The 26,493-nt window shown below is 40.9% G+C and overlaps 1 protein-coding gene and 2 non-coding genes across 3 annotated transcripts in view; 2 read left to right on the forward strand and 1 right to left on the reverse strand.

Annotated features, from left to right (window-relative positions):
- LOC126203380 (chondroadherin-like protein) overlaps positions 1 to 26,493 on the forward strand; it is a 219,421-nt gene that overhangs the window by 135,783 nt on the left and 57,145 nt on the right. The gene's annotated exons all lie outside the window — the stretch shown is intronic.
- Positions 17,356 to 17,428, reverse strand: Trnar-acg (transfer RNA arginine (anticodon ACG)). Its single transcript has one exon. It is a non-coding gene; the product is annotated as a tRNA-Arg (tRNA).
- Trnai-uau (transfer RNA isoleucine (anticodon UAU)) lies at positions 17,826 to 17,917 on the forward strand. The gene is given in 2 exon segments: positions 17,826 to 17,863; positions 17,882 to 17,917. It is a non-coding gene; the product is annotated as a tRNA-Ile (tRNA).

Below are 26,493 nucleotides of genomic sequence, written 5' to 3' on the forward strand. Positions count from 1 at the left end.
TTTTAGATACCCTTTACATCTCGGAAGTCTCTGGTCACGGACAAAAACTCTCCATACACTCTCAGACAATGTCCTACCTCTTCATTAGTGCCTGAAATGGTAGGTTATACACCTTTACGTTTAGCACGCTTTGACCGCCACACAAAATTTTTATTTCGCTAACAGCAGCGTCCCTTTGCTTGAACTTCCGTTACTAAAGCTCCAATCAGATTTCCAATCTGAGATTTAAGGAGCCACACATTGAAGTCCATCTGTAGCCGATCTATTTCGTTGTCATTGAGCTGTGCAGCGGCTTGCGTTGGTGCTGTTTGTAGGTTTCTGTTCTCTGTTGGTGGCCAGACCGTATCGTTTAGCTGACATGGTTGCGGTTGTTTGCCTTCTTCTCGTGTTGACTGGTGCCATTTGGTTTCGCAAGTGTTGCCTGTCCGCTAGTGGCAGCAGCGGCCGTTATCGATATGTAGTAACTGTGGCCCTATCTTTGGACTGACATCGTGGTTCTACCGCGCAGTGTCAGTGTGTAGTTCAGTTGAGGACTCAGGAGCAGCCTGGGCCGTACAGTGCGAGAACGTGCTGGGACTGCTGGCGGTGAGCATTGACTGACAGATGGAAGGCCTCTCTTTGGTCACGAGGGTGCACGACTTCGTCGTAAACTTGATCCAGCAAGCCTTAAGATGAGTGCATTTCAATCATAGTGATATCCCACAATTCTCCAGTGACTTTGGTTCCGTGTTGCTGCCAGTAGTGTCGCCGAGGCAAAGAGCAGCGAGTGCTTGGAGAAGGCGGATCTGATTAGCTTTCCCGCACTTCTAATTACTATTTATTGCTTTCAGTTTGTTACTATTTGATAAGTTCAACCAGTGGTATTTTTCCTGCCTCGTGGCCACCATCATCCCAGTTACCTGCCCTGGGGGTTTGTATGTAACAGCAGTGTTTCCTCGCCATGCCGCTGCTGTCCAGTGTGCGCGTATTTTTGACAGCTTTCTTAATTGTAGGTTGGTTGGTCATTCTTCTACTCTGGTGGTAGTGATTCCTTTCTTGTTCCGGGCACTCTAAGCACAGTATTCTGCAGGTGGAGTCCAGATCGCCGGTTCTGGCTTTGGCGTATATTTACATCTTTGCATTTGGTTTGAAACTTTCTGGCAGATTAAAACTGTGTGCCGGACAGAGACTCGAACTCGGGACCTTTACCTTTCGCGGGCAAGTGCTCTACCGACTGAGCTAACCAGGCACAACTCACGCCCCGTCCTCACAGCTTTAATTCCGCCAGTACCTCGTCTCCACACAGTTTTAATCTGCCAGGAAGTTCCATATCAGCGCACAATCCGCTGTAGACTGAAAATTTCATTCTGGCTTATTGGACATCAGATAGCCTCAGCTAGATCATCATTAGTCATTCGTTAGACTGTCACAAGTCTGAGTTACCATCTTCTGAAGTGAATGCGACTCTTGGCCGGCCGGTGTGGCCATGCGGTTCTAGGCGCTTCAGTCTGGAACCGCGTGACCGCTACGGTCGCAGGTTCGAATCCTGCCTCGGGCATGGATGTGTGTGATGTCCTTAGGTTAGTTAGGTTTAAGTAGTTCTAGGGGACTGATGACCACAGATGTTAAGTCCCATAGTGCTCAGAGCCATTTGAACCATTTTTTTTTTGTAACTCTTGGCTGCCTATGTCGTCGCTCGCGAAAGTTGATTTTTTTTTTTTTTTCCGGACCTACTCAGAGGTCGATTCCTGGTGCACCGTCTGTTACTGGCTCTTTTGCGTTATCACTGTATGTTTCTAATTTTTTTTTATGGTATTACCATTCTTGGCGTTACAGCAGGTTTAAATGTTTGTGCCACCAAGTTTACCATCATTCTGTCTGACCTGTTTGGTGATCAGTTGCCTGTCTTTTTAAATTAACCTTGCTATTGTATTGCTGCTTTATAGTATGTTTGTTAATTTTTTTTTATAATTGCCTTTCCTGGCGTTAGACCGATGACCTCTGCAGTTTGGTCCCTTTCATCCCTAAACCTAAAAACCTTTCCTGGCGTTAACTGTCTACAGCCGTGATTTGGTTATTTGCCTTAAAATTCTAATTAGCATCACATTGGCTTGTTTTTAAAACATCATTTTCTGTCTCTGTATTTTATGCTCATTTGGTAAATTGTAGCGCACTGAAAGCACTATTAACTACACAGTCGTTTATTCCTTCATTAATAACGTGTGATATCTTTATATTGCTGAGTCTGGAATTACCGTTTTAAAATAAATGTGTGTAATTGCAAAAGGGAACCAACAGTAACTGGCTACGGCCCCGTGCACAATCGTAACCGAATCCTGCCTTCCTTGACTACTAGGTTAGTAATTTTTCAGTTCGTGATGCGTCCACACCTGAATTCCATAAGACGATGGCATTTCGTAATCTGGGTTGAAAGCACACTGCAGCGTGGTGTTTGTTCTACTGAACGCTGCCATATTGCTGGTGTGAATCACCAAATCGTTGAAAACGGAGAGAGAATCGCCGACGGCGAAACAGCTGTGGTGAGGCGCGGCGTGGTCACCGGCTGGTGTCTACCAACCGACCACCTTCTGCTTACCAGTCTAGTATGCTAACAATCAGGCTATGAGTGACAGACGTTTTTTCACTGCTGCTATTCTTTTAAAACCTGCCGCCTTTATACATGCCACGGGTTCTACGAGGTGTGAGAAAGGTAGTGAGTGATTTTTTATCTACCAAAGTTTTTATTTTTATTTTTTTGTTTCAAACAACAATGACGCCTCCTTGAAAGTAGTTGCAACTATATACCTGCGAAGTCTGTGTCCCCAGTGTTGGTAGCACTGCTGAAATGTTTCAACTAATAGGGACTTCAACTTTTTCGTCACATTTTTTTCAGTTCTGGCCTGAGTCCCAAAATGACATCATTTTAAGACATTTTTTTTTAATTTCGGGAAAAGAAAAAAGTCACAAGCACTCTGATCAGATGAATAGGGAACTGTGGAACAGCAGGAATGCCTTTTGAGGTAAAATATTCTGCGATTGCTGTGGCCATCTGTTATGGCGCTTTGTCATAATGCAGCATCCACCTGTCTACATCTACATCTACATGATTACTCTGCAATTCACATTTAAGTGCTTGGCAGAGGGTTCATCGAACCACAATCATACTATCTCTCTACCATTCCACTCCCGAACAGCGCGCGGGAAAAACGAACACCTAAACCTTTCTGTTCGAGCTTTGATTTCTCTTATTTTATTTTGATGATCATTCCTATCTATGTAGGGTGGGCTCAACAAAATTTTTCGCATTCGGAAGAGAAAGTTGGTGACTGAAATATCGTAAATAGATCTCGCCGCGACGAAAAACGTCTTTGCTTTAATGACTTCCATCCTAATTCACGTATCATATCTGCCACACTCTCTCCCCTATTACGTGATAATACAAAACGAGCTGCCCTTTCGATGTCCTCCGTCAATCCCAGCTGGTAAGGATCCCACACCGCGCAGCAATATTCCAACAGAGGACGAACGTGTGTAGTGTAAGATGTCTATTTAGTGGACTTGTTGCATCTTCTAAGTGTCCTGCCAATGAAACGCAACATTGGGCTCGCCTTCCCCACAATATTATCTATGTGGTCTTTCCAACTTTAAGTTGATCGTAATTTTAACACACAGGTACTTAGTTGAATTGACAGCCTTGAGAATTGTACTATTTATCGAGTAATCGAATTCCAACGGATTTCTTTTGGAACTCATGTGGATTGCCTCACACTTTTCGTTATTTAGCATCAACTGCCATCTGCCACACCATACAGCAATCTTTTCTAAATCGCTTTGCAACTGATACTGGCCTTCGGATGACCTTACTAGACGGTAAATTACAGCATCATCTGCGAACAACCTAAAAGAACTGCTCAGATTGTCACCCAGGTCATTTATATATATCAGGAACAGCAGAGGTCCCAGGACGCTTCCCTGGAGCTCAATTGCTGTTGCTACTATATCTTTGAATTTGAGCCACATCTCGTCTACATTTGCATAGTCAGTTCGGAAGGAATGGAGATTTTCTCTTAGAAAGGCTTCTTGTGACAGTTTATCCGCTTTTTTAAATAAAATTATTTGCATTGGTTACTGGTGAATTTGAAAGAAACGGTATTGAGACTAGCTACAACGACCCGTGATCACTAATCCCTGTATCACTCATGATGCTCTCTATTAGCTCTGGATTGTTTGTGGCTAAGAGGTCAAGTGTGTTTTCGCAACCATTTACAATTCGCGTGGGTTCGTGGACTAACTGCTCGAAATAAGTTTCGGAGAAAGCATTTAGGACAATCTCGGAAGATGTTTTCTGCCTACCACCGGTTTTGAACAAGTATTTTTGCCAACATATCGAGGGAAGGTTGAAGTCCCCACCAACTATAACCGTATGAGTGGGGTATTTATTTGTTACGAGACTCAAATTTTTTCTGAACTGTTCAGCAACTATATCATCGGAGTCTGGGGGTCGGTAGAAGGAGCCAATTATTAACTTAGTTCGGCTGTTAAGTATAACCTCCACCCATACCAATTCGCACGGAGTATCTACTTCGACTTCACTACAAGATAAACCACTACTGACAGACACAAACACTCCACCACCAATTCTGCCTAATCTATCTTTCCTGAACACCATCTAAGACTTCGTAAAAATTTCTGCATAACTTATTTCAGGCTTTAGCCAGCTTTCATTACCTATAACGATTTCAGCTTCTGTGCCTTCTATTAGCGCTTGAAGCTCAGAGACTTTCCCAGCACATCTACAACAATTTACAACTACAATTCCGACTGTTCCTTGATCCAAGTATTCCCTGTATTTGCCATGCACCCTTTGAGATTGCAGCCCACCCCGTACTTTCCCGAGGCCTTCTAACCTAAAAAACCGCCCAGTCCACGCCACATAGCCTCCGTTACCCGTGTAGCCGCCAGCTGAGTGTAGTGAACTCCTGACCTATGCAGTGGAACCCGAATCCCCACCACCCTATGGCGCAAGTCAAGGAATCTGCAGCCAACACGGTCGCAAAACCGTCTGAGCCTCTGATTCAGACCCTCCACCCGGCTCTGCACCAAAGGTTCGCAGTCGGTTCTGTCAACAATGCTGCAGATGGTGAGCTCTGCCTTCATCTCGTAAGCAAGACCGGCAGCCTTCACCAAATCAGATAGCCGCTGAAATCCAGAGAGAATTTCCTCGGATCCAAAGCGACACACGTCATTAGTGCCGACATGTGCCACCACCTGCAGCTGGCTGCACCCTGTGTTCTTCATGGTATCCGGAAGGACCCTTTCCACATCAGGAATGACTCCACCCGGGATGCACACGGAGTGCACACTGGATTTCTTCCCCTCCTTATCCGCCATATCCCTAAGGGGCCCCATCACGCGCCTAACATTGGAGCAATGTCCGAGGTCTCAATCGATTCACTCTACTCTTGAGCCTTCAAGGACATCACTCTAAAACAAGTAGTTGACAGTTTATACAGAAGTAACAATTTCACAAGAGCACGTACAAGTTCGACGTTTTCGTTGGTTTCTGAATCTGAAGGTTCAGCTTCAATGTGTTCTTGGCCTTCCAAATATGATTTGTGCTAGGGAAAAACTAGTGCTCTTGAAAAGGGTTGTCCCCATAGGCCTGTTTCAAATTTTCAGATGTCACACTCGCGGATTCCCGAAGTCTAACACAGAACTTTATGGTACAACGTTGCTCTAATTCCACTACTCCATTTTCGTAACACACAACAAAAACATCTTCACTGATGGCGCTCTCAAGAATCACGTGAAGGCTGTACGGTGCTGAAACACTGACAGAGCATCGGGAAGGGATAAACACACCATTCTACACAAACACACAGAACACAGCATTGCCAGATCACTCGCAGTGTTGCCTTTCTCATTACGTTTCTCACACACCTCGTATTTCACACAGGCTGGTTTCTTAGCTGACACACGAAGCAATCCTGCTGTATGTGGCGTTGTCCGTGTCCCATCACGTGGAAGTGGATCATTGTGCCCTCTGTTTAGTCATTGTTTGCAGCTTCGTCTATTTTCTTTAAACAAATATAAACTGGTATTGACTTACAAAAATTTTCACTATGATGCAATAGTTTAAAATAAAAACTGCAAAAAGAAATGTTATTCCATGCCTGGAAGTTTAAGTGGTTTCATTCGCTGTTATTTCATTCACAATGCCTGGATATAAATTTGAGTTTATGATTATTTAAACAGTTGACAATACTGGTAGGTAGTTTTTGGATTCATAGTACAAAGGTGTCTTGGAACTCCCATAATCATTTGTAATCACATACGATTGTCTCTAGTCAAAGTACAATAGTTCAGTTTTTACACTTAACACTCAGATTCTTGATGCTCTGCAATATTATACTTGACGTTCTGAACTTCTATTCTGAACCCTGCTAACTGTTTTACTAAGACTAGCTTTAAGTCCTGTACGATTTATGTTAGGTTTTGGGTTTTTATCATAGCTACTTTTAACATAAGAATGTGAATTATATTCCCAGATAACTATATAACTGTAACCTTAAATAACAAAATCTGGGTATTCCACCACCTTGCCACCTGATGTAGTAGAGTCCGCAGCTCGTGGTCGTGCGGTAGCGTTATCGCTTCCCACGCCCGGGTTCCCTGGTTCGATTCCCGGCGGGGTCAGGGATTTTCTCTGCCTCGTGATGACTGGGTGTTGTGTGATGTCCTAAGGTTAGATAGGTTTAAGTAGTTCTGAGTTCTAGGGGACTGATGACCATAAATGTTAAGTCCCATAGTGCTCAGAGCCATTTGAACCATTTTGAAGTAGTAGAATATTGAAACGTAAAACTTTAAAACATGTAAATGCTTAAACATGTAAATACCTATTTTAAAATTTTACCCCCACTTATGTCCAAGCCTCAGACTCAATTTTAAAACATTAATACATTAAGAAGCTGAAGTATTCCACCTAACTTAAAACACACAAAATATTTAGGAGACTGCATGTTATTTATCAGCTTGTTAATTCTTAAAACCTTAAGAGAATTTAAAATATGACAACATTGTAATTAAAATAAAAGATTAAAACCTTTTAACTTTTAGACCTTTAAATTTACATCTTTAAACCGTAAGATACTAAGAGTGTTTATCACCTTTAACACGTGTCACATTGGTCATGACAGTTGTATATATGGTGACAATTTACATTATTTCTTCATTGTTTCCACAGGTGTTAATGCTGTCTTGCTTTTCTGTACTGCCCTTGGGCTCTTGCCTGCAGCTTCAGCTAATTATTTCCGTATCTCTGGATCCCACATCGATTGATTTAAGTCATATTGTGACAGCTGGATTTGCCATCTTGGTTCCTGTCTGTTGCACGTCAAAACAATGTGGCGTACCCTGACGTCGACATCTGCAATTACCTCCGCAGCCTTGGTTTATGCGGGTTATGCACATTGTGTATGGTCCACAGCTTTTTAGGAAGTGGCTCTCTTCTCTGCTTGGATCATGTTCCATACGAAATCCTTCCTCGATGTTAGGGAAAAATGAGTACAATCTTCTAACGTTAGCGCTGGCATCATAGTGTTGTTGTCAGGCAGTCACCCTGTATCTTTTTCGATAGTTTTTTGTGGGTATGCCTTCCTAATCTCAGCCAATATGTTCAACTCTACATTTAACGGTATGGTCAATTGAATAGGTGACAAGCAACAAACACCGGGCTTCGATGTACGTTGTTCCAAAGGCTCCTGATAGCTGTACTACACTTCGATGTCCTCGGCGAGCAGCATTTACGATAGTTGATAGGTTTAGTCTGTGTGCCCAATTACTCGCAGCGAGAAACACTATGGACTCTTATAATGCATAGTAATAGGTCTTAAATCGGAATTAGAGGCATTCTGTATTCGATGGTATTTATTCTCGCCAATTTATGCGGTATTGTGACTGCCTTTTCTGTGACGAGTCTTATGAGGTTGTTTATGATAAGTCTGTCATGCAAGTGAACTTCTAGGTATCTAGTAATCTGCTTTCTTACGATGTTGTTTCCAAGACGTGTAGTAGGGTCTTACCACAAGTTACCTTTCATTAGCATGTATAAAGTCTTGTTCAGGGCTAGGCTAAGCTTATTCTTCCAGCACCACTATTTCATTTCAAGGATTGTTGCTAGCGTTGCGTTGAAAGTCTGCTCTTGAATCGTCGGCATATCCCACTATCCTGATGGTGTTTGCGTCCTACTCCCCAAGGTTAACGAGTGGAACTGTTATGTCCCAAAATACGTGCCCCAGGTAGATCAAACTGTGGACATCCCTTTGTTATTTTATTTAATAGTTGGCAGTTTCCTGCTCTCCGTTGTACCACTATCTCGGCGGTAGCCCCTTTAACTATGATGCAGGTATGCTGGTATTTGCAACTTCTTAGGCGCGCAAATAATGCGGGCCATCACGTATTGTCGAATGCACTTGGAATATTTATCAGTATTACGAGCCCATATTTCCAGTCTGTTTCGTGGGTTAGCCGTAATGCTTGTTTAATGTGATTCACAGCGTCTATTGACTTGTTCCTTTGGAACCCGAACTGGTTATCACTGAAGCCCATAAGTTCTCTGCGTGCTTTTAAGAGGTTAAACGGCAGCCGTTCTTGCGCTTTGCCTAAGGTCGGATTTTTTTTTTCTATGAACTTGTTGATAAGATGTGTATTGGCTGTTTTTAAAGTCGCTGGTACTTATCGTAATATCAGAGCTTCATTTAGTATGTCTTTTAGGAATGGTGTTATTTGTTGAGCGACCTCTTGTAGTGTCTCCAAGTGAATCCACGAGCTCCAGGGGTTTTTTTCTTCATTTGAAAAACTGCTATTAGCACCTCCCTTTCTGCAAAAGTAAATGTTGCTGTCCCAGTCTCATGGTCAGCGTCTAGATTTCTCCACAATTCTGTATGCTCTGGGCCATTTGACATCCAGTTATAGTCTAGGAGAGGCTTGTGAAGCAGTGCTCCTCCAGTGCTGCTGTCTTATGACGATTAGTTTCTCTCTGTATTTAGCTTTTGCTCTCTAGTCTCTCGGTACTATGTTTTCCAGCACAGTTAATACCCTGTGGTAAAATTTACGCTTTTCGTAGAGTCCCGACGCAGTAGTGTAAGCTCGTGGGTCCAAGGTTTTCTTGCATTTAATCTATTCTTAAACTTCGGAATTGCTCGGTCCTGCGCTCTTACTAGCAATTGCGCGACGACATGTGCTGTGGGGTCGACACTGCTGTGTCCCATGTCCAAATTAGCTGTTTCCATTATTGCCTTACTTTTGCCCAGTTTGCTTTTTGCAAGTTTAATTGCTTGTCATTGTAATTCTCCCTCTAGTAAGTTGCCTGCAGCTCTATTACTATTGCGTCGTGATTGCTGTGTGTCAGATATTGATGTACATCCCGTGTATGACAGCAAGGGAGTGCTGTGATTGGCTACTGCGATATCTATGTTGCTCTGTACCCTGTTACCAATAGCTGGCCTGTATTGACGACATACTGGTTGAACTGAGCAAAGGCCTCGATGAAGGTTTCCCTCTCGTTACTGCGTCACAAGTGCTACCATGCCAGAGTGCTGACCGAACATTTATATCAGCTAGTCAACAGCTTTCTCCCCTTTGCATACTTTGCCCCAGTCCATCCACTGCACATGTGGTTGGATCGCGTTGAAGTATTGGGCATGCACTGAAGCTACAGTATAAGCGTCATGGAAGCTCATTACTCACTAGCCTGCTCTCCATCACATTAAGGGGCTCCGGAACGCCCTATACTTGCAATGTTAAAATAACGCTTATAAATTACATCTTTCCTCACAAAGAAATTGAGGTAGGAAGTTGAACTTTTTACAGATTATGTATTGGAATATGGGCTACAACTTAACACAGGGATTTTACAAAATTTTAGTTCAGTTATTAAAGATGATTTTTTTTCAATTGTAATGAAAATTCACAACTTTTTTTGCAATTTTTTATTTATATATTCAAAAATATACAGTTTTTTGGAAAAAGGCTGTGTTAAATTATGCAGAAGGTACTGTGTAACATTTACTGAAAGTTTGAAACAAATATGTTTGGAAGATCCTTAGAAAACATGTAATTAGTATGAGAAAATAAAAGTTTTGGGAATCGAGCGACAAAGATTGGATTAACTTTTTAGTGCATTCCAGGTCCATAGGATCTTCATCCTCTGCAAACTCCTCCTCCAGCTTCCTCTTGTTCCTCCTCCTGTTTACTCTTGCTTGTATTTCTAGACTCTTTACAGCCCTGTCTGCAGCCCGAAGGCGTTCCTTGTCTAAAGCAAGCATCGCTCGTACCATGTTAGAACCTATCTTCATTCCCATATTTCTAAATACCTTGCACCTTACAATGTTACCATCATTGAAAGTCGCAACAGCATCATACACACCAAAGTGAAGTGTTTCTATTCCAACAAATACAGTCTTGGGGATTCTCGACCATATAACACTATTTACACTTTCATTGGGGTTTTGAGTTTTTCCGTGAATACACTTTTTCAACAGTTCAGGTGCTGCTAAGTCTCTGAAAATAGGTTTTATCACCTCCATTATTGCATGAGGCAGACTATGCTTATGAGTGTACACTTCACCAGTTAGCAATCCTTTGTTATATTTACACCAACTGTCTTCTTCTTTGGGACACAAGCTATGTTGGGGATTTTCATCGTCTTTATTGTTTACAGTAATAACACATACCTTTGGCTTTCCAACATTTCTCCTTTTCTTAAAAGCCTTCAGAGGATTTCTAATAACTTTACTTTTACTCATTATTATACTTCAACAAAACAGAGACTCAAGAAACAGAATTAATTACGAATATTTTCGAGATAACGACAGAGTAAATAAACATGAAACAATCGACAATCACACCAGCGATATATATTGAACGATCACAGGTTAGCCACAACACATACTTTATCTCACATCACTAAAATGTACCTGATGAACACGGACGTTAATAATAACACCATTTGACAGCAGTTTAACAGCGCCACAGTGGGTCACGCCCATGTAGAACACATTTCAAAAAAAATTTAAAAATAGTTGTAGTCCTCGGAATTGAATAAATTATATATATATTAAAAGGTAATAGTCTGCAGATTCATAAAACGCAAAAAAGTAAAAATTGAACTTTTCATGATTTTGAGCCTTTCCGGAGCCCCTTAAGTTGAAGTAGTCTCAGTTGCTTTCCGTCTTCGCGATAACTCAGACGGCACTTTTCCGATCAGTCGGTCGTGTAGTTGTCTGTTGGTGGGGCACTCTGGTCCTTCGCTTTTTTGTAAGTTATGTTTCTTTGTTTACACGGGATGCAGTCCACAGGAGAATCCCTAATATGCAATTTGCTTTTAAATGTCCTGTTTCTCCACACTTGGCGCCAGTTATCTGTGTCTCTCGGCGTATTTAGTCACAAGTCCCAGAACGCAGCACTTTGTTGCTACGCCATAATCCTCTACGTTCGGTGCCATGAAGTTAATAAAAACACTTTCTTTATTCAATAGAATTGTATAAACTTTTGGTGTGACTTCCAGGATTATATTTGTTGTGTTTCGTCCTTGGGGTCTGCTTTGAACTTCAAATTCTTCTCTGGTTAGATTGTCAACCATGTTTAGTTTGTGGAGCTACATGAATTCGTCCTCAGTTACTGTCCTTGGAACCTTGTACGTAACTACGCGCTGTTTGTGCTTTTTTCCTCTCTTCACACTTAGTATACACTGTCCTTGTCTTTGCTAGCAGCTTCTTACAGTCTACTTATATAGAAATCTACCGTTGGTGTGATTCTAATCGCTTTGATTTTTAGTTTTCACTGTTCTGGGTCTATTTCTGTAGTCATAGTTTCTCTGACGTCGTCTATGTCTTTATTATTAGTACGTCTTATGAATATTATCGTGGCCTGTTTTTCTTTGGCCTCTTCTTTCTGTGGTGTTTTTGCTGTATTTTTGGCTTCCAGCTGCTGCAACAAATACGGAGGACTAGGCGAAAATTTTGTTTTCAGTACTTCGAGCTCGATTTTCATTTAGTGCCTCTCGCAGTTCGTCTTCAAAGTGCTGTATTTTTTCTTTGGCATTGGGTACAGAGTCGCAAAACAACTCAACTCCTTGTGTTTACCGCCGATTTTCTTCTAAGCATCTCATCTGTCCCTCTGGTCTTTAACGGCCGAAGGCTTCAGGGACCGTGATCCCTGTACCAATATGCACTCTGAGGTCAGTACTTCTACTCGTTGCATCAGCTTAGTGTTCTCTGTGCTAAGTGCCTCTACTTACCCTTCTAATTTTGCCTGTTGTAGCACTGATTTCCATATTTTGTTCTTCACTAGGGGAGAAGTATTTGAAATGCCTTTTTGCTTCAGAGTTCGGCCGAGATGTCGCCTGTACACCACAATGGCTATATTTTCGGGATTTGATGAGCTTTGTACGGCATCAAAGGTCGCCATGTTAAGCCCTGTTGTTTCGTCATCCTATATGACTTGTCATGGCGTACTACTGAGTTCTGGATCACAGAGTTTAGTGTAACTGCTAGTGCACATTCTTGCCATAGTAATTATATGGTACTGCTTATAACTGAATCACGTATTTAAATTCTGAGTTCATCTTATGGCTATCAATGGGCGGAAACAAAATCTCTGTAGCAAATGGATATTAGAAAATGGTCGTAGTAACATCCTTGCACTGTGAAACTGCTGGAGTACCAACTTGCCTGAGGAACCGTTTATTTCCAGCGACATAAAATTTTATAGAGAAATACATACCCATTTCTTTAACAATGGAATTAACACAATGTCGTCAATTACATGTTATATTTATTATCACCAATGAAACTACACAGTCAACTGGTAACAACAACAAAATCAAACGCTAAGAGTCGTAACACAGTTGAACATAACGTATGCGTTTAGTTTTTAAAAGTAACACTAATAACACTGTAACCAATGTCGCAGTCTAAAAACTACTATTTACAAAATGTCCAACAATTTCTCAGCTAGTCCTCAGAGTAGAAAAACCACTGCTTACGGGGGAGACAAAATTATTTTTAAATCTAAAGGAAAAAGGGCACTCACAGTGCCAATGTCAGTGATGACCAATCCAGAATGTATTGATGTATAGACAGATGCTGATGAAAGTTTGACTTAAAGGAACTTGTCACAGAGTTCATATGTTCACAATTAGAGTATAGATTTACGTTGGAAAAAAAAAAAAATCTGACAACACTGTGATCCAAATTATCTGTTCTAAAACATAATGCGTGTAAGGATTCGATTATTATCTATTTCTGCAACAGAAGAGTTACTCCTGATGACTTAATGATTTCCTCAGGCTTGACTCCCAGTCTCAACAGACCGAAGTTAGTGTTAGTTTATTATGAAACCATTTTCCGTAATATCATAATAAAATCATTTCAAAATATAATTCTCTCTGCATAGGGAACATTTTGCACATTATTTTATGTTTAACTTAAAAGTATGTGCGTTCATCAAAATATGTGGCACAAAGTGAAAGGTTCATTGATGGTGAATATAAGGAATTTGCCTTTACAAAATGTAGCCAGTGTAATTTTGCTTTTCTTCCATTGAAACTAATGTCATATAGAATATAATGTTACTGTGAATCTCTTTAGCATTTTTGCTAACTGTTTTTCTACAATTGTATTCATAAAACCTGAACGATGTCAAGTGTATAGATAAGCAAGGCACTTTCAATTCCATTTCTTGAACTATACACATGGTAGTTTTTCCCATCATATACAAACTCAAGGAATTGATCGATGAGAGGATGCAGAACAAAAAAGGTCTGATGAACTTTTGTCCTGAAATACATTGTTTCCATTCTAGGGACCATTTATTCAATCATACGTTGTTACAGAGACGAAGATGATTCCCATGTGCTTCAATGCATGCATGTTCTGTATCTCACGTTTACATCGCCTAGGCTGCATCCGAACAGTGTCAAAGGCAGCATGAATACACTGCTCCAGTGTCTCCACATCTGGAATAGGCTCTGCATACACGATACTTCTGAGATGGCCCCATAACCAGAAGTCGCGTGGGTTTAGATCTGGTGAACGAGCATCCATGCAACTGGACCCCCTTGTCTAATCCATCGACCAGGGTGGACACGATGCAGATGCACCTGGACGTTAACGGCGAAGTGGGTTGTAGCACCCTCATGTAGCAGCCACATAACCCTTCGAAACATCACTTCTTCCAGCAGGGGGCAAAAGGAACGTCGATAGGTCCGGTCTGTTAAGCGACGTGGAAGGAAGACTGGTCCCAAAATATAGTCGCCAGTTATCCTGGCCCATACATTCCAGCTGCACCGATGCTGATGATTCACTGTCACGATGCCATGAGGGTTCTGCGTACTATCCCACAGATGACTATTGTGAAAGTTGAAAATACCACTCCGCATAAAGGCGGCCAACTGCCTGGCACTGACACGGCAGTCGCCTTCCACAGTGTTAGTTACATTTTCTTCCAAATCTGGTGTCCGAACATTTCGGGTACGTTCTTCACGATTTCCTGCTTTCTGAAACAAGCCTGTCTCAGACAAATGGCGAAACACTGTTGCAAGCATTGAATGCTATGATTGTTCTCGGTGGGGATAGGTCTCCTGATATAACATTGCTCCCTGCTTGCTATTGCCATTTGTCTTTCCATAAGTAAACACCATGTCGGCGAGCTCTCGATTCGAATACGTAACCATTGTGTACAACATTGTGTCACGTCAACTACAAGGTCAGTCAGCAAGAGAAGTCACTCGGACATAACATTACCGGTTACAATGGCAGGAGAGCACGCTACGGCATGACGTACGAGGTACAGTACCACCGTCTAGGAGAAAACCAAGCATAGTGTAACAGTGGCTGCACAGTATAGTACGTATTGGACTGCAGTCTCAAAAAAATCACGCGCACACTATATATTGAACCCTTTGCCAGGCACTTTATTGTGAATACATTGTTGGAGTAATTGCTAAGGTTACTCTTCAGTCTGCCTTTTAAAGTGGTCTTCTGAAAAATCGATTTACAACTCTTACAAATGTGGTTGACATACGAAGATGGTTGCACCAAACCCACACGGTTTTTAATTGACACCAAACTCTTAGATTATTTTAAAGGGCTGTTCTCACTGTCCATGGAGATAGATAGCCCTTAAATATGCTTTACATTTTATTTTCCAATCTAGGTTTCGTGCACCGTAGTCTGCAATGTATTCCACAACATCCAACACAAAAGTTAAAAAAACTGGTTCCACTATTGCAAGGAAGTCGTCTTCATTGCTTTCTGTTGTAGCTTCAGAATCTAACAGAACTGATTTTTGCACAGATAAAATAAACTTATCTTCACTGATTAATTTACTGTCTGTGCCTAGTCCAAGAAGATCGATTTTGTCAAGTGCTGTTGCTTTTCCACTATTAGCATCGCTGTCATGTAGCTGTTTATGTGTATTTTCATGGCAACTGGCAGAACTCGTAGGCACCTGGGTTACCGTAGTTCACTCCTCTCCTCCCGATTTAACGGAACAGTCGTTTTAAATAACTGTCTTCTCTTACACATGGGTATGTACTTCAGTAATTTGTAATGTTGTTACGTCTCTCACATATTGCGTACACTACTCATACCAACAAGAATATCCATTAAACCATGTTTCCGGGAGCCACTGCGCTCAAATCTGCCAGTTCTCTTTCAGGCATTGGATGTAATTTTCTGCCTTCTCAAACGTGAGAAAAGCCTCAGCTTTGTTACTTTCGTTGCTGGCTTGTTTCAAACATCTTTCTCTAATGCTTCTTGAGTTCAGAATGTCAAATAAGTTATTAAAAATTGTAGTGGATTCGATTGTACGTCATCGTCTTCGAACGCGGTTGTGTTCTTTACTTTACAATACTTTAAAGCATCCACAACGCTTCTACTTAACAGTTGAGCTGCCGACTTAAGTTCCTCTTTTTGATTCTTCAACCATACATGTTCTTTTTTAATTCGATTTTTTCGATTTCTTGCAGTTGCAATAATTTTTGAAAAAAAATTCCAGTCGGTCGCTCTGCCATTCGAGTCCATTACGTTTTCGTTGTCATGCAAAGAATTTTGCACTAACTTTAGTATGTGAAGAGTAAGCCTACACGGCTGTTATCCGGATCTGGTACAAACCGCCCTCTTGAAGAAGCCTTACATGGTGAGATTCAGTTGTTAAATGTGTCAACAGTTGTTTCGGGTCTTTCAAATCACAATTAAGCCTTTCAAAAGAAGAAAAATTCCATGACGTACCATCGCGAGTGATTGGGGCGACTTTGATGTTCATATTTGATGGATGCTGCAAACACTGAAATGTCAGCGCATAGCCGGCGTGGGTGGCCGAGCGGTTCTAGGCGCTACAGTCTGGAACCGCGCGACCGCTACGGTCGCAGGTTCGAATCCTTCCTCGGGCATGGATGTGTGTGATATCCTTAGGTTAGTTAGGTTTAAGTAGTTCTAAGTCTAGGGGACTGATGACCTCAGATGTTAAGTCCCATAGTGCTTAAAGCCATCTGAACCATTTGAACTCCGTACTCCGAGATTTGGACTCCACCCCCTAGCCCCTACAAACTATAGCATGGGCGCCCTTGGATGTTGATAGCTGTAAATGTGGTAGAAGTCCTGAAACTATCGATGGACCGGCATCCTTCCTCAAACGTCTTCGAAAACGATAATCGTCAATCTTCTCTTAAATGGGCACTGCAAATAGGATTGTGATTCGATGGTTTTGCAGTTCTCCCTCCTGATTGCTCTAACCAATTTTTCTTTCATTTCTGAATATTGAGGAAACAGCTGGAAAATTTTTTTATTCCCTTTATCCCCCCCCCCCCCCAAACACACACACACACACACACACACACACACACACACTTTAAAGCTGGATAATGTCGATACAAAGTGACAGAAGCATACAAAGCTCAACTACTGTCTCAAACATTCCCGAAAGCCACTGTTTACTTCTATGCTCTGTGGATAGAAGAGCCAAATTTATGAAATGATGTACCCACTACAGTGCAGATTCTTTTGTGATTGTTAATAAAAATTTCAACTTCAGGGCTCAGGTTCCTCGCACAGTATTTCCTATGTAGATGTGTCACTAAACTACCACGCAGGTGACTGCAGCTTTCTGTCTCAATACAAATTTATATTCTTTAGGAGTTCAAAAAAGAATGCACGAAGTTCCACTTTTTATTCAAAGAACAATCCGACCAATCCACAGAAGTAAAAGTTGAAATTAGAAAAAAAGTCTTCATTAATTTCATGAAAAATACATCTAGAGATTAAAATTTATGGGTATCCTACATAAAATCTTATACCTCCGTGCCATAAAAATAATCGACCCTGCCAGGATTCGAACCTGGAATCTTCTGATCCGTAGTCAGACGCGTTATCCATTGCGCCACAGGGCCACATTAGCTAAGTGTGTCATCTACCCGTATTACCCTATCCACGAATATTAGCATACTTGTATTTCTACATAGCATGCTTGTATTTTTGCTCTTCGCTGGTTTCATTACTCACTCAACATGAAATGCATAGGTTGGGTCTGACTTCACGCACGAGCAGTGATGCTCGCACACAAGATGGCGGCTTCACTTTCTGCGAAGCTCTTTCTCTATCAGGCAACTAACGATCGTAACATATCACAGCGTTGAGGGTGGGGATACAACATTTTGTAGACTGTAATTAAACAATTAACTTGTAAGAACGAAGGAAAAACGACATAATAGTAATTCAATGAACAACTGATCTGTCACGCACGTCACTGTTTGACTTTAACCAGTTTGAGGAAACGCTGAGCCCGTAGCTCCAGTGGCGCAATCGGTTAGCGCACGGTACTTATAAGACAGTGGTCGTGAGCAATGCCGGGGTTGTGAGTTCGAGCCTCACCTGGAGCATACTTTTATTTCGTCTTGTCATAGCGCACTACTCATGAACCAACAGTTTCATTAATTTGATACATTATGCAGATCATACCTGTTCAAAGTGCGTTCACTTCCTTCTAGGGCAAATTGTCATTTTTACACTAACAGAAAGCTTGTACCTGTATCGCATTTGTTCATAACTGCAACTACAGTTGCTTCTCTGGAATAAGGTATGTTCATGGTATCCGAAAGGAGGAGAAAAACGTGGATTTGTTAATTTATTGTATTCTTAAAAATTTATAGAAGTTAAAATACATAAGTTCCTTGTTGTGGCCATTTTCGCAATACTTTTATATAGACTGTAGTTTACAAGAAAATCGCCTTCGGTATGCTATATATTAATTGTTTTATTTTATTTATCAGCACGCGAAAGATGTTTTTCACGTAAAATTACTGCAAATTAGAAGAATATACTAACACTGAGCTGTTCACAACTGAGTGCATGAACTACTTCTTCTGGCACTAAATGAGCTTCGGAACTAAACTCTGCACACATGCGGCTAAATAACTACTATTCACGCAAAGGCGGAAATGGTTATGAAACAAAGATTCCCAATTTTCTTGGCAAAATGATTGAGATATCCTATACAAATATAATGAATTACTAACTCGAACGTAGGTCTACATGTCGGTATTAATAGCAGTCCTAAGAATTTGTATTTCTTATTTTTTCATGTGTGCGTTGATATGAAAGCCATATAACGCTACTACAATACGATTAAAATAACTTTCTAATCGACGTATTTGCGAGTCGAGTTGTAGGAGCCAAACACACGTCTTACAAATTCTCCACCCGCTAACTTTGTTGCCGTTTTTGTCAGTAGAGTACAGGTACTTGCGAAACTTTACCAGGCAAGGCAGGTCCCACAGCGTGCAGGAAGGTGACTATCGCCTAATACACAACTATTTTAAACGAGCTATGTAACCCTTTCAGGATAATGGATTGTCTGCATTATCCATTGGTTTTGGATCACACCACTTGGCCGTAACTATAATCCACTTCCTACAGACAACTTGAGACAGGAGGGATAAGAACATCTTGAGAATTATTTCAGTTATTAAAGTTATGTATAGGAGTATGACTAAGAAAGGACTATTAACTTTGGGGAACACCGGGAAGCATGAAAATTCAATTCACATACAAAATAATGAACTGTGTCTTGCAGAGGATAAGAAGAAATATGCTAAAGAATAGTTGAGTGCACCTTGTGGAAAATGGGGAAAAAAACTCTGGGGGCGAGTATTTCGGCGAACCCAGTCCGTTTCACAAAAGCACTAAAATGATCAAAGGTACGGAATGTTCATTCTGAGAAGTGGAGATGTGTCATTCATATACAGTAATGTACTCCGGTTGAACTGCTGGTGAGTATAAATAGATTGGGGGAGGGCGTGGCGGATACGCGGCTGTTCACAACAGGGAAACCAGTTGATTGAAATAAAAAAATACGATATGACCACAATTTTTATTAATAAAACTCCAATATATGAGGTAGAACTAAATATAGGTGGCTAGGTCATCGAGCAGTCATCGGTGTTGCGTACTGCAGAAAAGTTAGTAGGAAGATACTTCTCAAAAATGTTACTGGATTCTGATGACAATACATGGCAAAACTTTTCACTGAAATGTGACAATTCAAGGTAATCGAATAAAACAGAACACCACAAAGCATGGGAAAGTGTGCCACGATGTTTCAAACAATGAAGTATATCATTGTTTCATTTTTCTAATGCAAGGCTTTTTTTTTAAGAAAAGCAACACAAAAATTTTACGGCACATATATAGGCCATGGAAAAAAAAGAAAATTTTGTCTGAAATAGGGGCAGTAATCTGCAGATTATTGAAGCTTCCGTTGTGACTTGTTGACGTATTGCGTGTTTACTTTATAAAGACGTTCGGCTGGCATTATGTTTAATGATTTTTTCCTGACATTTCTCCTGCACGAGTGGCTGGCATTGTCAAAGAGTCACCTTCTTTTGCAGGCGGAAGAGTGGCGTCGAGCCTGTGGTTCTAGACTACAATTATACTTGCTGCGCCAACTTCAGGGGGACTTTCAAGGTCATTATAGGTGTGGTTCTCCCCCTGTTACCAGCAAAATTTGTTCGCTACAGCAAGGGAATTCAGGATCCGTTTCTCTTGAGGGTTTCTTCATCAAGCTATTGTCACGTTTATGGATTTAAATGGCTTGCCTGGCGCTGATTGTCCGGCCATTCGAACATTAACACCAAGACCATCGAACACACACTGTATTAAGTATATCCATTACGGGTATTTTAGAACCCGTGACAATTGAATGTCAATAAGTGACATAAAACTGCAAATAGTAACTTTTTGAATAATTATGTTTTATTCCATAAACTGGTTTTCGAACCTGTTTTATTCAAAAAATCGGTTTTCGAACCTTTTCATGTTCGTCTTCAGATGACGGAAGCCCCAGAATTTAACCGATTCATGGAATCAGACAATTATTCAAAAAAGTGGCTGGTTGCAGTTTTATGTAACTTATTTAAAAACGGTATTGGAGTCTGGTTGAGATGGAGAAATAGGTCGTGGCGAAGCACGTGCTTTGTGAGACCAAACGGGATATAAAATCGACCCACGAGCACATGTTCTCGCCGTGGAGAAGAGCTACCACGTTCCTTTGTTCGGGAATGCCATTCACAGGCAGGACGCCAGTCTTATCAATAAAGAAAAAAGCCTAAAGATAAACGGATCACGCCAATCCGTGATGCAGTGAACGATCGCTGCATTAAAATGGGGACAACCACAAAGGTAATGACTAGGGATGTGCAAGTTCATTAACGAACTAGATCAAATGAACTGCTTCGGGAAAGAAACTGTTCAGAGCGATCTTCCCTTCTAGCTTCCTCTACCCACAGGAAGTTAGGATGCCCATGAAAGAAGCTCTCCTTCCGTGGTAATGAGTACAGGCCTCTCCCAGGGCCTAAGCGTTCCAAATACTGGACTAAGGATGGCAGTTATCGCTGAAACAACCAGTTTTCGTCTACATCGTGTTTTTCACCATGCTATTTTAACATGACTGTTAAAGCCGCTCAAAAAAACCGGTTTCTGAAATAATCGATTTTCGGTTTTTTATTCCTATAACTTCCTGTGATAAACGTAGAATCGGACAAAAACTGAAAAAATTTGATTCTCTCAATGTCAACAAACATACATTAAGTAGGCAAATAAAAGAAAATTAGTCGTCCACCGTTCGCTGCTTTTCCCGAAAAGTGGTACGTGTTTGAATACTAAAAAAAACAATCAGTATTCTCTAATTGATTACAATTTTTTTTTAATCTCTGCTCAAAAATTATGCTGTAATCGGGAACCATACCACTATTTGGGTATTACGAATGGACAGTGCTAAACGTTGAGAACAGATATTTAAGAACTCTGTTTTTCGTGTTAATTTGTCAGCTTTCAAGGCCTACACGATTACAATTTTTTTTTAATCTCTGCTCAAAAATTATGCTGTAATCGGGAACCATACCACTATTTGGGTATTACGAATGGACAGTGCTAAACGTTGAGAACAGATATTTAAGAATACCACTATTTGGGTATTACGAATGGACAGTGCTAAACGTTGAGAACAGATATTTAAGAACTCTGTTTTTCGTGTTAATTTGTCAGTTTTCAAGGCCTACAAGCAGGTAAAAGCATGTTACGTAGACATAGGTAGTATATCAGCTGCTTTCTATTTCTACTGTGTACTATGAACGAATTAGTGGTTCAAATGGCTCTGAGCACTATGCGACTTAACGTCTGAGGTCATCAGTCGCCTAGAACTTAGAACTAATTAAACCTAACTAACCTAAGGACATCACACACACATCCATGCCCGAGGCAGGATTCGAACCTGCGACCGTAGCGGTCGCTCGGTTCCAGACTGTAGCGCCCAGAACCGCACGGCCACTCCGGCCGGCGAACGAATTAGTGTTGGGCTTTTATTACTGTTAACGTAATTTCCTTCACTTATTACTTCATAGACATGGCAGTCAAACGTTTAATATTTTAAATCAAATCAAGCATTGTACTACATTGCTACGACACTCCGTAGCGGTCGGTGCCATTTAGCAATACAATGGATGTCCGGCGACGGCAGCGAGAAATCACGGTACAGACCAACTGCGGCAAGTTCTGTATCCTCCACGTGCACGCTTAGGCCTACCTTAAGCACCGAGACGCAGCAAGAGGAACACATCTCATCACCGCTTTACCAGCTGTTCTGCCATGTGTTTGTTGCTCGTTTCTATCGGTAGTGTTACTAAACTAGCACTGATCGCGTCTCCCATTTTCTATAATAACGCAATATTTCAAACCCATGCAAATTTTACAAATAAAATTACTGTTCTCTAAGAAATGTTTACTAGAAAATGAAAAAAAATTTCCACTGCTGTCATGGCTAATCGATATTTCAGTTTTTACTCGGTTGGTAATAAAAAAATAAAACACCTGTTACAACACGGACCAAACAAATACTGAAAAATATCGGTTTTAAGAAAAATGCAGGTACCGGTTTTTCCCATCCTTAGCTGAACTCGTAACGGTTAACGGTGCGAAAAGCTTCTGATCGGAAGACCTAAACCTTTACGACAGTTCACTTAGTTGCTCTGACTCCTTTTCCGCCCTCTCCTCCCTTGATCCTGAGTACATCCCTCATGTCGCACAGACTAGCAACAGCTACACATTGCACGAAGTCTTCCGATTTCTACTGACAAGTATGGATCAGAACTATGGGGCTCGCAGGTAATGGAAACATGAAAAACCAGTAGATATTCTCTAGTTTTACATTTTTATATTTAGAAACAATTATAGTAAGTATGCCATTGTTTCCTGCCATTTTCTCCTGGTTAACCGTAGCTCAAGAATACTTTCCTGCACAGCGTATGCTTCTCAACGGTTTATCATAGTTCAGAGAGTCGTAGAATTCATTGCAACTAACATGTCTAAAATTATATTCTAGGCTCTACACTCACGTTCAAATTCGTCCCTGTTACGTGCAAAAAGGGAATACTTTTCTTGTAATTCTTTAGTGAACTTGCAGTTTCTTTTAGGCGTGTTAGCAATTAGTGGCTTATGAAACACCAATAACTCACTGGAAACGACGTTACTGTTAACCTCCGCAGAGTGATAGGCGGTGCGGGGAAAGAATGTCTTGCTCAGCTCTCACAACATGGTGCTTTCACTTCGTACTCTTTACCTACCACGTCAGAAATTACACGTGATAATAACAAGGATTAGTGAGAGCGCAGTATAAAAACACGCACACTGTGTTTGTTCGTAAGAATCATTAAGTTTTTGTAGACTAATTTTGCTTTCTGATTTAACAGTTTAAGCGTTTTCTAAGTGCTCTTATTTATTTGTCCTTCAATATTAATAGTGAACCAACTGGTTCACTTGAAGTAGCTCACTGAACTAGTACAATAAGAACTACATCTAGGTCCTCAGATTTTCCCATTACAGCAACGGGCTCGGCTGCAGTGCTACACCAACAAAGGTCGGCGAGTCTTTTGACAATTCCAGCCGGATAGACGCTAGAAAATCACTGAACAAACCTTGACCGAAGATCCCTAGATGGAAGCCAATAGGCAAACTATGCTGCCAATTTAACCGATTTTCCGTCAGACCTACCGATTCAAGATCATGCTGAAAGGGGAAATTTTCTTTACCGGCTGACGAACTTAACGGCAACTGCGTTCTTCCTTACTGAAAATTCCGCCTTCAGCTGCACTTTCAACGTAAAATACTGTTAAATTTTAAGGATTCTCATGATAGTGCAGTGTTCAGTTTTGTAGTAGATACAAGGACGCAGTTAATTTGTTCATTTGCAACACTGCTGAGTGCAAATAGCCTGTCGCCAATTTCATGATCGAGCCGACTTGTGCGATAGTACTCTAACCGAGCAACAATCGTACAAGCGTTCAGTACTCACGTCTTTAAACAGAACATAGTGAAGCCACAGCTTACAATTTTTCGTGTCTTAGCTGCGTTATCTGTTAAAAATGCCTAATGTCTGATTAAAGCGCACGTTTCTCAATGAGAGCTCTAACAATGGGAGGCCGCCAATTGTGAAATTCAGATTCCATTCACACTGCGCATAATAAAAGCTCATGGCAAGAGGTGAAATGTGGCAAAGCACTAAGATGCACTTCTCAACCATTGTCGAGAAAATCGACAGTTAAAAGAAACCGCTACGGTGAAATACTCTCTACGAGTAATAATTTTCTACAGCGTCGTTGCGCAGCGGTAAGCGCTCGGGTTCGTAATCCGAAGGTCGCCGGATCGAATCTCGGGCCATGCAAATTTTTTATTATTAGTTTTTTGTAATTCATATATATATATATATATATATATATATATATATATATTAATGAATTGCTTATGCACGTTGGTGAAGGCGGATCGCTCTCCAATTGTACCGCCTCCATTTTTCCGTTTGTTTAACAGGGTGTAGCGAAGCTCTCACGTCCGCACTGATTTTCGACGATGTTAGAAGTTGCGCTAGGGACCGCATCTACCTTCTTTCGAAGTTAGCAGGCAACTACGCTGTTATGCGGCGGCTCGTTTCGGCCCATTCAACATCTGTCCTTCAAGTGTAACGAGCGAGTAACGGAGTTTATATTTCATACCTGCCACAGCAAATTTGCGTTCGTGGGGTCTCTATTCTAATTCGAACGTTTGACTTACGCTATACGTATTCGTTTCGGAATATAGTTTTTACGTCTTCCGTTAACTATATGTGGTTAACATTATGAGGACAATTAATAACATTTATGAAATACAACTTTGTTTGCGGAAAACATAATGATGTTCGAAGTCGCCAGTTTTTCCACGACAAACGACTTTCAACAACTTATTATATGCATAATTGTTGCAACAGATTGCCGGGAATTATATATATATATATATATATATATATATATATATATATATATATATATATATATATATATGTGTGTGTGTGTGTGTGTGTATACACACATTTGAATTACAAAAAACAAATACTAAAAAAAAGGTTGTATGGCGCGAGATTCGATCCGGCGACCTTCGGATTACGAACCCGACTGCTTACCGCTGCGCTAAGACGCTGTAGAAAATTATTAATCCTAGAGAGTACTTCACGGCAGCGGTTTCTTTTAACTGTCCATTTTCTCGACAACGGCTGAGAAGTGCATCTTGGTGCTTTGCCACATTACACCTCTGGCCATGAGCTTTTATTATGCGCAGTATGAATCGAATCTGAATTTCACAATTGGCGGCCTCCCCTTGTAAGATGAACTCTTAAAGACTGGATTGTTAAAACAGAGGATAGTTTTGGTAAACACTTTCCAGGGTGCAAATATTGTCACTGTATAGTGAGCAGCAATAACAAATATTCAGATCTGAAACAAGCATGTTAAGAACTGCAAATTGTCGAAACCAATGCGCCAAAGAGTTATTGATTACTGGCATTTTAGTAATACAGTACACCAAGATATTTAGAGAAAACAATTTTATTTTTAAAGCTCCCAACATTAACCGAATTACTGCAGACGGTACTGTTTACGCACTTAGCCGGCCGGTGTGGCCGGGCTATTCTGGACCCTTCAGTTTGGAACCGCGCGATCGCAACGGTCGGATGTTTGAATCCTGCCTCGTGCATGGATGTGTGTGTTGTCCTTAGGTTAGTTAGGTTTAAGTAGTTCTAAGTTCTAGGGGAATGATGACCTCAGATGTTAAGTCCCATAGTGCTCAGAGCCATTTTATAGGTGTGGTATTCGAAACATGTCACGCACAATGGGGTAATAAAGGAGAATAACGCAGCCGAAAATGAATTATTTACTTGCTACATGTATCAACAATACGGCTATGACACCCCACCCCCCCCAGAGTGGTTGCAGTATTTTTGATACTCGTATTAGTCCAGTCAGCGAAGGAAAATTAAGGGAAAATAGTGTAAATATTTCCTAGTACAAAAATAAACTATATTAAAATGCCTAGAAAAAGGTCCTATTCATTTTTTTTCCGTGTTGCTGGGGCTGGAAAAATCGCAGATTATTAAAAATAGTCACCACATTCGTCATCTTCACAGTCACTCAAGAACAGCACTTCTCCAGTTACAGGTTGCCAGAACCTTGAAAATTAGTCCCGTAGATACGGTGAAGATGAAATAAAAAAAAATAACAGATGGTTAATATCGCTGTAACTCTGCGTTCGAGAGATTAGAGAGCAGGAACAAAAGTATGATACAATTAAAAGTCTATGTTCTACGTACTGAGTACGGATTTAGCCTTAGATCATAATATGTATTCATATCCTAGGGGTGAAGATGGGGAAGGAGGGGGGGAAGGTAATTTGCAGTAATGAACCTGTTTCTTGATCAGAGGTTATTTCGAATTATGTGTGTGCTAGGTAACTGGTGACATTAGAGTGAAATTAAGCTTAGAGAAAAGCTATTTTTTTTAACAACGATGTTCCACTTTAGGGCAAGTCCTTTCTAATTAACACGAATACTCATGTGCACGTCATGAATTCAATAATATGTCCCGACAAAATTATATGCGTC

This window comes from Schistocerca nitens, chromosome 9 (genome assembly GCF_023898315.1).
Source record: "Schistocerca nitens isolate TAMUIC-IGC-003100 chromosome 9, iqSchNite1.1, whole genome shotgun sequence".
NCBI lineage: Eukaryota > Metazoa > Arthropoda > Insecta > Orthoptera > Acrididae > Schistocerca > Schistocerca nitens.